The 11,684-nt window shown below is 36.3% G+C and overlaps 1 pseudogene; it reads right to left on the reverse strand.

The window, feature by feature from the left end:
• Positions 1 to 4,568: 4,568 nt before the first annotated feature.
• LOC131901429 (small ribosomal subunit protein uS12-like) lies at positions 4,569 to 5,000 on the reverse strand (annotated as a pseudogene).
• Positions 5,001 to 11,684: the final 6,684 nt, after the last annotated feature.

The following is an 11,684-nucleotide window of genomic DNA, read 5'->3' on the forward strand; positions in this document are numbered from 1 at the left end:
ACATGTTTGGATTATTTGGTTTCTTCAGATCTAGTTTCCTGAGTTCATTATTATGCTGAGTGTGGCAACTGAGAACCACATAGACACACATGATTATGTACTCACTTATAAGTGGATATTACCTTTTAAGTAAAGACTAATCACAGTACAATCCACAAACCCAGAGAGGCTAAGTAATAATTACAGCTGAAGGGAGGGATGCACAGATTTCCCTAGAATGGGGAAATAGAATTGATTTTGTGGGTTGATGGGAACAGGACCAGGAATGATCAGGTGAGGAAGAGAAGAACAATGAGAGAGAATATAGGGAAAGCTGAGTAGAATAGGGACATTTTAGGGGGCAATGCATGTCCCATTAGGGTTGTTCTTCTTACCTAGCTTCTCTGGGATTGTGAATTGCTTATCCTTCACTTTAACTCTAATATCCACTTATGAGTGAGGACACACTGTGTTTGTCTCTTTTGATCTGGGTTACCTCACTCAGGATGACTTTTTTCTAGTTCCATCAATGTGCCTAAAATTTCATGATGTAACTGATTTTTACCACTGAGTAATATATATATTGTAATCCATTTTGAAATACATTCAAATACCAGCAGAAATGACAGCTCAACAGACCTGTTCTGAACACCCTATACTCCCCATAGTATAGTCTGTGGTCTTCCTTACAACTCACTACAATAGAAGAAGAGGAGAATCCTGGAAAGAACCTGCAAGTTACCTGCCGCTACTCCTGATTGCTAACCCTTCCCAGAGACCTTCATTGGCTAATGGTCACCCAGGTTGATGTCAGAATATCAACAGCTACATTTGTGAAAGAGCAGAGATAAAATGATTCAGAAAGCACAGACCTTCCAGCTCTGCATGCCCAGCCCAGTAGACAAGGCTCTAGTCAAGAAAGTTTGTACTTTAGTAGACATTCTTCCCCTCTCCTATAGCACATCCTGTTCTTCATCCAAAGCACAGGGTTCTTTGTGTGCACATTGTATTACACACTTTTTATGCAGTGCAGCCAACACATTGGCTTGTATCTGGGAGTTCTACATCTAAACACAGTTCACAAACACATAGTAACTGTTGTATAAGTTACTGTGTAACTGTTCTTAAAAAAAAGGCCATGAATTAGAAAACAATGAGGGGTCATGGAAGGACTTGGAGATAGGAAAGAGAATGTGAATATGACATAGTTATAACTTCAAAAATTATTTTGAAAAGTTGAAACAGGCTTTATGTCCATGTGCTTCAGACACTAGGGATTGATATTACAGCACATCAAATATTTCTCAAAACTTTCATCTCAGAGTATACTTCTAAAACCAGAAAAATAACGTCCTGATAGGGAGAGCCACAACATTTTACACAGATCTATTTTGGTTGAACTATTGTAACTATAGCAACTTGATTTCAAGATAAGTTCAATCCTTTATTCAGGTTCTGGATTGCCCTGGTCTGTGGACTGAAAGAAATGGCCAATCAGGACATTTACAGAGCATCTAAAATTGATTACCTAACTCCACATTGCTAATCTCAACTATTGTTGAAGTAGGAAATCTCTCAAACTCTATCCTTCCTCTCCCTTTCTGCACTGTGACTCTACCAGCTTCAAAGTTGGTCAAAAAACTCAACTCTCGCACAGGTCCCTCTTCAATTGTAAGTTTCCAGAAATGCCAGAATTTGTAAGACACTCATTCATTGGTCTATTTTTCTTTCTTACTGACCAGTTAAGACCCAGACTAGAAGAAATGGCAGAACTATCTTCACAACCCTCAACAGCACAGTCGGGATTAAAAGATCAAAGCAATTCTCAATTACATTGTGTGAGGAAAGTGTGAGCTAAAGAAGAAAGTGTTCTAAATAGAAAAAAATTTTGAGAAAATGCAAAAAAACCCTTTATAACAAGGAAGTACAATGTTTCTTAGCATACACATGTGAGGTATATAATTTATTTTATATTCTCTATTAAGTATGTTAACATTAACATTGTTAAAATGATTTGACAAGGGCTGGAGAGATGGCTCATTGGTTAAGAGCACTGACTGCTCTTCCAGAGGTCCTGAGTTCAATTCCCAGCAACCACATGGTGGCTCACAACCATTTATAATGAGATCTGGTTCCATCTTCTGGCCTGCAGGGACACATGCAGGCAGAACATGGTATATATAATAAAAAAAAATGTGACTCTTAAAATGATTTGACAAAACAGAAAATGTTGGGCGTGCATCATCTATACATAGAATTGTACTTAGCAGACCAAAACATGAGGATTACGAGTTCAAACATATCCTTGACTAATTACTGATGTCCCAGCCAGGCTGTATAACAAACAACATTTTAAGGTAATTTATGAAAAATATGAAAATCCCATCACCCTTTTACAGACACCCTTACTTGAAAATTATGGTCACATAGTGCCTGATATTTAAATACAAACAGACCACTTAGATGATGGACATTATTATATACATTGCAGAAGATAAATTCCTCTCACTAAGTGAGAGCACAAGAGAACATGAACAAAAGCCACAAAAGGAATATAAGGACCACAAATAAACTTCGCTAAGTAGATTTACATTACCTATAGCCGCTTTAATATATACCTCAAAAGTTGCAAAATAGAAGCCATAATGAGATCTTCACATCAGTCTTTAGTGAACATGTTGAATAATTTACTTAATTCAAAGAAATGAAAACAAGATGTTGCTAGTTTTTTTTTCTTGAAAATGAAGACAACTGTGATTCTAAAGTTTTTACCAAATGTTTACATGAATACACTTTTTCTCTTGTATGAGATTTTCCTTATTTCCTGATATCAACAGTACATAAAAGAAAGCTCTAAAATATTTACAGGGCTAGAGACATGACCAATCTCTTAATACAAGCTCATCCCCAGGACCAAAATCAGGGTTTTGACAACTTACAGTAACTCCCACTGCAAGAAGTTCCAGGGGTCTAAACTTCTGGAGAAGCAGAATGCACATGCACAAGTACAGACAGACATCACATGATTAAAATTAAAAGAAATCTTCAAACTAATTTTTACTTAAGAATGTTTTTCTCTTATAATTCTAGTCATAAAGGTATTGAGGCTTCTGAAGGCTTACAGAGTTACTCCCAATCATGTATTGATTCATTTAACTGAAAGCAAGCATGTAGGCTTGATTTCAGAAAAATCAATCATTCTAAGTCTGTGGTATTATTTGGGAAAATTAAGAAAAGGCTGCCCTGCTGGCAGTAGGCCTGAGAGTATAACATTTCCCATTTACACTTTAAGCTTTATGTTGCAGATTGAGAATGTGAATTTTTAGTTTCCTCTTTTAGCTACTATGTCTGACACTTGTTTCCATGCCACTTTCATGCTGATCTTGTATTGCTTTGGAACCAAGGGCCAATTCAATACTTTCATAGGTACACATTAACATGATGTTACATCAAAGCAACAGAAATGAATTAGTACACATTCGTGAAGTTTTATACCTGGATTCATTATCTCATGTAATTGAAGTATGAAATCTAAAAGAGTTACCATATTGTTTAAATCCGTAGTCGTTTTGATAATGTGAATTTGCAGGTATAAACCAAATACAGAGGGATATCACAATTCTTGAAGAGAATTTTGACACCTGTGAGATATTTCTCTCCATAATAATCATGTGTAACTGAATATAAGTGTGTTTGCTAAAGATTTTATCAAATCCTTTATAGTCACATTTCTTTGGTATGAGTTTTTTTTTATAGATGCTCAAGATGTAAAGTTATATTCACAGGCTTTTATATACCAATTACACACTAATAGTAATACTTTTCTAGGGTTTCTCTCCAGTATGTGTTCTTCTATGCAATGGAAGAAAGCTGTGTTATGCAAGGGCTTTACAACACTGATTACATTCATAAGGTTTCTCTCCAGTAGGTGTTCTTCAATGCATTTGAAAATGACCATGCTGTACAAAGGCTTTACCACACTGATTACATTCATAGGGTTTCTCTCCAGTATGTGTTTTTCTATGCATTTCAAGATTATTGTGAAGTAAAAAGGCTTTATCACACTGATTACATTCATAGGGTTTCTCTCCAGTATGTGTTCTTGTATGCCTTTGAAGATTACTATGATGTCCAAAGGCTTTAGTACTTGGATAACATTCATATGGTTTCTCTCCAGTATGTGTTTTTGTATGCCTTTGAAGATTCCTATGATGTCTAAAGGCTTTAGTACATTGATCACATTCATGTGGTTTCTCTCCACTATGTGTTCTTTTATGCAATTGAAGAACATTGTGGCGAGCAAAGGCTTTACCACACTGATTTCATTCATAGGGTTTCTCTCCAGTATGTGTTCTTTTATGCATTTGAAGAACACTGTTTTGAGCAAAGGCTTTACCACACTGATTACATTCATATGGTTTCTCTCCAGTATGTGTTCTTGTGTGCCTTTGAAGGTGACTGTAATGTACAAAGGCTTTACTACACTGATTACATTCATAGGGTTTCTCTCCAGTATGTGTCTTTCTTCTCTCTTTTTTCTTCTTTAAGAATATGAAAATTTTTTATTATTGCATTTCCATTGTCAAAATTTAGGATCTTGGTCTTTCCTTCTTGCCTTTGTACAGGGCCAAAAGGGACACATTGGCTACTTTAACAACCTTAAAGCAGACTCCAGGAATATCACCTATAGCATGACCTTTTCAACCAAATCCAGCAACCAGAACTTCATTGTTTTCCTCAGTGAAGTTCAAGCAGCCATCGTTGGGCACGAAAGCTGTGATTTTCTTGCTGTTTTTGATGAGCTGCACCTTGACACACTTCCTGATGGCAGAATTTGGCTGTTTGCCTTCAATCTCTACTTTTTCCAGCACAATTCCCTTGGCATGAGAGGCACCTCCAAACAGATTGGCCTTCAGGGCTGTGCCCAAGTGGGCTTTCTTGTATTGTTTATCATGCCACTTCTGGTCCCGTCAGTGTCTGCGGAGCTTCCTGGCAGTATGGAGACCATGACACTTGCCCATCTTGCCGGCACCACGGGTCCGAGAGAAAGAGAGCCAGTATGTGTTTTTCTATGCATTTCAAGATTATTGTGAAGTACAAAGGCTTTACCACACTGATTACATTCATAGGGGTTCTCTCCAGTATGTGTTTTTGTATGCCTTTGAAGATTACTATGATGTCCAAAGGCTTTAGTACATTGATCACATTCATATGGTTTCTCTCCAGTATGTGTTCTTGTATGCCTTTGAAGATTACTGTGATGTCCAAAGGCTTTAGTACATTGATCACATTCATATGGTTTCTCTCCAGTATGTGTTCTTGTATGCCTTTGAAGACTACTATGATGTCTAAAGGCTTTAGTACATTGATCACATTCATATGGTTTCTCTCCACTATGTGTTCTTTTATGCAATTGAAGAACATTGTGGCGAGCAAAGGCTTTACCACACTGATTACATTCATAGGGTTTCTCTCCAGTGTGAGTTCTTTTATGCATTTGAAGAACACTGTTTTGAGCAAAAACTTTACCACACTGATTACATTCATAAGGTTTCTCTCCAGTATGTGTTCTTGTGTGCCTTTGAAGATGACCATGCTGTACAAAGGCTTTACCACACTGATTACATTCATAGGGTTTCTCTCCAGTATGTGTTTTTCTATGCATTTCAAGATTATTGTGAAGTAAAAAGGCTTTACCACACTGATTACATTCATAGGGTTTCTCTCCAGTATGTGTTCTTGTATGCCTTTGAAGATTACTATGATGTCCAAAGGCTTTAGTACATTGATCACATTCATATGGTTTCTCTCCAGTATGTGTTCTTGTATGCCTTTGAAGACTACTATGATGTCTAAAGGCTTTAGTACATTGATCACATTCATATGGTTTCTCTCCACTATGTGTTCTTTTATGCAATTGAAGAACATTGTGGCGAGCAAAGGCTTTACCACACTGATTACATTCATAGGGTTTCTCTCCAGTGTGAGTTCTTTTATGCATTTGAAGAACACTGTTTTGAGCAAAGGCTTTACCACACTGATTACATTCATAGGGTTTCTCTCCAGTATGTGTTCTTGTGTGCCTTTGAAGATGACCATGCTGTACAAAGGCTTTACCACACTGATTACATTCATAGGGTTTCTTTCCAGTATGTGTTTTTCTATGCATTTCAAGATTATTGTGAAGTAAAAAGGCTTTACCACACTGATTATATTCATGGGGTTTCTTTCCAATATGTGTTTTTTGATGCCTTTTAAGATTACCAAGTTGTGCAAAGGTTTTAGCACATTGATTGCATTCATATTGTTTCTCTCCCTTTTGTCTTCTTTCATGCCTACAAGGATAATTTAAAAATGTAAAACTTTACCACAATTATTACACTTACATCTTTATTTCTCTAAGAATTAATTTTTCAGTTTGTTGTACATGTAAAAAGGAATCAAATCTTAAGGTGTGTTATCACTTTGCTTAGACTCATGCTGTTGCTCTTCAATAAGGATTATTCTCCACATTTGGGATGCCTGTTATGGTAAGAACCTTTATTACAGGACTCACATTTATGGCATATTTTTTCTCAAGGAGATTTTTTCATATATATGAAAAGAATTGGAAGAATTCAGACTTTCACCCCCCTTATTTTATCAATATGTTTTCCTATATTGTTAATCCTACTATATTTGCAAAGTGAACCAGGGAAGACAGAAGTATTACATGTTCCCACTACTCATAGGGCTTTTCTTCAGTTTGATTGCTGATGTATTCTTTTTTAAGTTGGGAAACCAATTACATGTAAACTTGAATCACATTTAGCAAGTCTACTCAACATGGGACCACTACTCAACTTATAATTGTTTCGAGATGGACAAGGATACATTTTTTCTTTCCATATCCCTATGTTCATATAGCTTGTATCCAGAGTGACATGATATTCCTAGTAAATGAAGAATAACAAATACAAGGTTTCTACAATGCCTCTACACAGTTTGATATTTTGTTCCTCATGGACATGTCCTATGGGTTTTAAGGATTCTCCACTACTATCTTCCCTTAACTCTTGAATCTAACAACCCATTTCATTAAACTTAGCAGAGTCAGAACAACTAGAGAGTAACACTAGCTTTACTATGGATTACTTGCTTATTAGAATGTTTTGGACACAGACTTATCATATATTCAATGTGTATACCTTTGGTAGTATGAGTGATATGAATCTAAATGAATTAGCAATTCTACAGCACAGCTCTGATAGATCTACGATTCCAATGCTGATTTCTGTTAAGGTATTGATTGCTTGTCTTTCTTCTAAAAAGAATGACCTGCCAACACAATTCACTTACCTGCCTTTCAGATATATGGATTATGAACATCATGAATGTACTTTAAGCTGTGATTATTTACACTGCTGCATTTCTTTAAAACTTAAAGAGACATTAAAATATATCCGGGGGCACATTTGTATCAGATTTCACATGAAAATTACCTTTCATGTCGTTCAGAACATGCACAATGTTCTTCAACTTCAAGATCTTCCCAATTGTATCCTAAAATATAGGATGAGAAAATGTATGAAATATTACAGAAATTTGTGCAAAATTTAACTTACTATCTTCAGTGATCCTTAGAACCATGCCTGATTTAGTCACCTCATTCATCCTCATTCTCAATCAGAATTACCAAAGAGCATCAATAACTGAGAAACAGTTGTTGCCTTAATTTAAAATGTGAAGGAAAATTTACCTATAGCAGTGAGGTTCGAATATGTCTCCTGCATCACATCTTTATAGAGATTCTTCTGGGAAGGATTCAGCAATGCCCACTCCTCCTGAGTGAAGTGGACATGCACATCATCATAGGTCACGGCATCCTAAAATATGCCATACATAAGTATGCCATGCATAAGTATAAAACAAAAGCATGATACTGACAACATTGTAAATACATGCTTCTTTGACAATATAGTCATATAATTCTGGTGCTTCCCACACTTATTTTACAACCCAGACATTAAAATATAATCAATTTATTTTAGAATGAAACAGAATAGGAGGTTTGTTTCTATTGTTTTTGAATGCTTTGAATGGGATATCACCTTGCAAGAAAAATGCCTATTAACAGACATAGAGAGACAAGCAAACACATCAGCAGTACTGAGTACACATCAGAGAAACTGTATGAATAATAACTAACTACAAAAAAAGATGAGTAAGCTTAGTGTATTGGCTCATGCCTTTAATCCCAGAACTCAGAAAGCAGAGGCAAGTATATTTGTATTAGTCTAGTCTATGCAATCAGATCCAGGACAGCAAGGAGTAAATATTAAGAACCTGTCTGCACTGCAAACATCAATCAAATGCACAAAAAAGATAGGATAAACTCAGAGACTTTTTTTAATGAAGTTGCTACAAAGAGTTAGGCATTCACTCCAGTTCTGTATTCATCTTCCAGAAACCTGAATTGCTCTAGTTTAAACTGTAGTTTAAAAAATCTTACTAAAAAGAACTGTTTATTGAAATAGTTACAAATAGACAGATGATAACATTAGCAATATCACCGTTGATTATAAATAATCAACACAGGGCAGGATAGAAAACTCAGAAGTTAAGAGCTTTTGCTGTTCCTTCATATAGATGGGTTCAATTGCCAGGACTTAAATGGGGAAATCACACAACTGTTCATTATTTCAAGCTCATGGATTCTAAGATACTCTTTTGACTATTGCTAGGGCCACACACATGTGTGGTGCATATCCATGTATACAGGCAAAATAATCATAATTATTACAAAAATCAAAACAAACACAATGAGCAAGAGGAATTTCACACACATGTAATTTAAAGACTCAGAAGACTCAGGCACTATTACTGTCATGAATATTGCCATCCTGGGAAAGAGAATAATATCCTCTGCCAAATTTAAAAATTCAAGCTGGGGATAAAGCTCAGAAAAACAGCATAAGTTTGACATGTACAAAAATGTATACTCCAGGCCAATCACCCAATAATGTCTATTAAAAAAAACCTGGAATATTGGCCAACCTTTAATGTAACCATGTAGAAGAAAGAGTCAGGTGAATCTCAGAGTTTAAGGCCAGGCTGGTGTATAGAACTATGTTTAGGACAGTCAGGGTGACTCAGACAAAGTGTATCATAAGAAACAAATATAAAAACAGCAAAATTAAAAAAATCATGCTAGAAAATGGCTTAGCATTGAATACTACTTTGTTTAATTGAATCTTATGTGATTTAGTAATACCATCTATAATCGTGGTAAAATCATGACAGTACAAGAAGGAATGTGGTTGATTCATTTGAACCACAACATAATAGAAACCTAGAAAAGAAAATGAGTTAAGGCTATAGAGATACATATCATACCCACCCCCAATGAGATATTTCATCCAGAGAGGTTCTTCCTACTTAAGGTTCTGAAAACACCCCGAAGGAAGCTGCCAAGGAGAGACATATGTTCAAATACCTCATCCTATCTGGGATCTTTTCATACAGTCGACTAGATTCTGACCCATGTCACTATAGGCTCAGGATTATCCATGATCATTTAGCCACCTCAATAATCCTCAGAGTCTTCCCCACCTCTACATTGTTCAAATGTCCAAAGTCTCTTTTGACACACCAGACAAATTCTTGACTGTGTCATCTTATAAAATCAGAAAACAATTTAAATCTTTCCAACAAATAAATGGCAGAGAAAACCCATTCCCATTCCAAAGGAGAGGAACTGAGACATAATGAGGAAAGATTGGATAAAGAGAAGACTGAAACTCAGCAGGGCAACCATCAAATCTAGTAGTTCTGTGTGAGACACATGGAGCTTCATTTTCAAAGGGCTTAGATGGCTCTCAACCCACAACTTCCCATACATCTCTCTCTTTGGTTACTTCCTCTCCATATATGCAGCTCTCCATGGAAGATATCTCATAGCTTAAGTATCTCAACATCTTATGGTCTCCAAATGCAACCCAGGCTGCATCCTCATAGTATCATGCAATGAACTTAGACAGTGTCCTCACTGGAGCTCTTACCATACCAAACACTCATGTCTACAACAGTGTTGACCTGAAAACCCAGACTAACAATGTATGAAGTTAAATTTTGTATCATTCTGGTTTCTAGAACCAATTCACCATCAATGATTCGCCCCAATTTGGCTTCTAAGTTCTGATGGCCCCTGCCATGCTTGGATCAGAGTTGCAGCAGGGTTTTTATGAAGTTCCTTCCTGGGACTGGGAATCACTTTGCCTAAACCCTCCATTAACTGATAGCATAGAAGGATGGATTCTTACCCTTAGGACACCTTGCTAGACTTCCAATGTAGAGCAAAGGCCTTCTCTATAATGGTTATAATCTTCCTGAAATTCTTGTCTCTGTTCAGCATTTGACTGTCATCTGAAAATACATAGTCCTGTTTTTCTCTACAACCCACAGACTTTTCATATATTTATGATCTACTTCTTGAATTTTTCACTGTAATCCTGAATGAATCATAAATTATAGGCATCCAAGAGAGTCATTATTCCATCTAAGAAATCAGCCCCATTATTTTTTTAATGCTTCCTTACTCATTTTCTTGGGAACATGGCATAATAAGAAAGGTTAGATGCCAAAATATCATACAAATGACCTCTATCTTAATTCCCACTGTAATCCTATGTTCTCTACCCCAACTGTTTACAGTACCTTCAACAGTACTTTATTCTAAATATTATAAGAATGACCAGTTAAGCTCTGTGTACAGCTTTCTATGTCCTTTGCCATCTAAATTTTGTTATCTTTAACATTCCTCCAAAAGTCATCATTCCCAGGACCTTTGAATAATAAAATCACTTTTGGTTTATCACATTCTGTTATAACTTAAATTTTTCTTGCTCTGATTCAATTGTCTAAACAAAAGCACCCCAGGTAAAGGATGTGCCTATTTGGCTCATTCTGCCCAATCACAATCCATCATTGTGGGAACTCAGGTTAGAAATTCAATCTAGCAACTGAAGGCAAAAACCATGAGGAATCTTCATTTCCTGGCTTTCTCTCTTACTTGGTCATTGTCTAATGCTTAGTTTACTCTCTTATCCAGTGCAGACAAACTTTCTTAGGGATATTGCATACTCAGTGGAAGGGCCATCACCCATCAATTATCAATCAACAAAATCTCTCAAAGACTTAGCAACCAGCCATTCTGATGGGAACATCCTCAACTGATGTTCCCAAAGGTGACTGTAGAATCTGAATTATAGACATTAATTAAGACAATAATATGTGAGAAGATATTAAAAAACAAAAACCAATATATCAACTACACCAATAACTTAAGTAGCTAAAATGCAAATATTAATTATAACAACTAGAAACACAGATATGCTAAAAAATGAGGAAATACAAGTTTCTAGGAGCAAGAAAAGGAAGCCTAAATTTTTTCTCCACAGAATGTCGCCAAACCAATAAACTCAAGAAACTCCTGACATAATGTATCAGTTTTCCAGAAAATAAAAATAGGTGAAGGTTCATGATTTTCCAGAGAAACAAATATGACTAGATTATAGGCAGTGGGACTGAGCCCTGTACTCAGTGCATGAGTTGGCTGTTTGAAACCTCCAGCTTATACAGGGACACTTGGCTCAGCCTGGGAGGAGGGGACTGGACCTGCCTGGACTGAATTTACCAGGTTGAACTCAATCAGGGGAGTCTTTGCC

The sequence above is a fragment of the Peromyscus eremicus genome, unplaced genomic scaffold (genome assembly GCF_949786415.1).
Source record: "Peromyscus eremicus unplaced genomic scaffold, PerEre_H2_v1 PerEre#2#unplaced_82, whole genome shotgun sequence".
NCBI lineage: Eukaryota > Metazoa > Chordata > Mammalia > Rodentia > Cricetidae > Peromyscus > Peromyscus eremicus.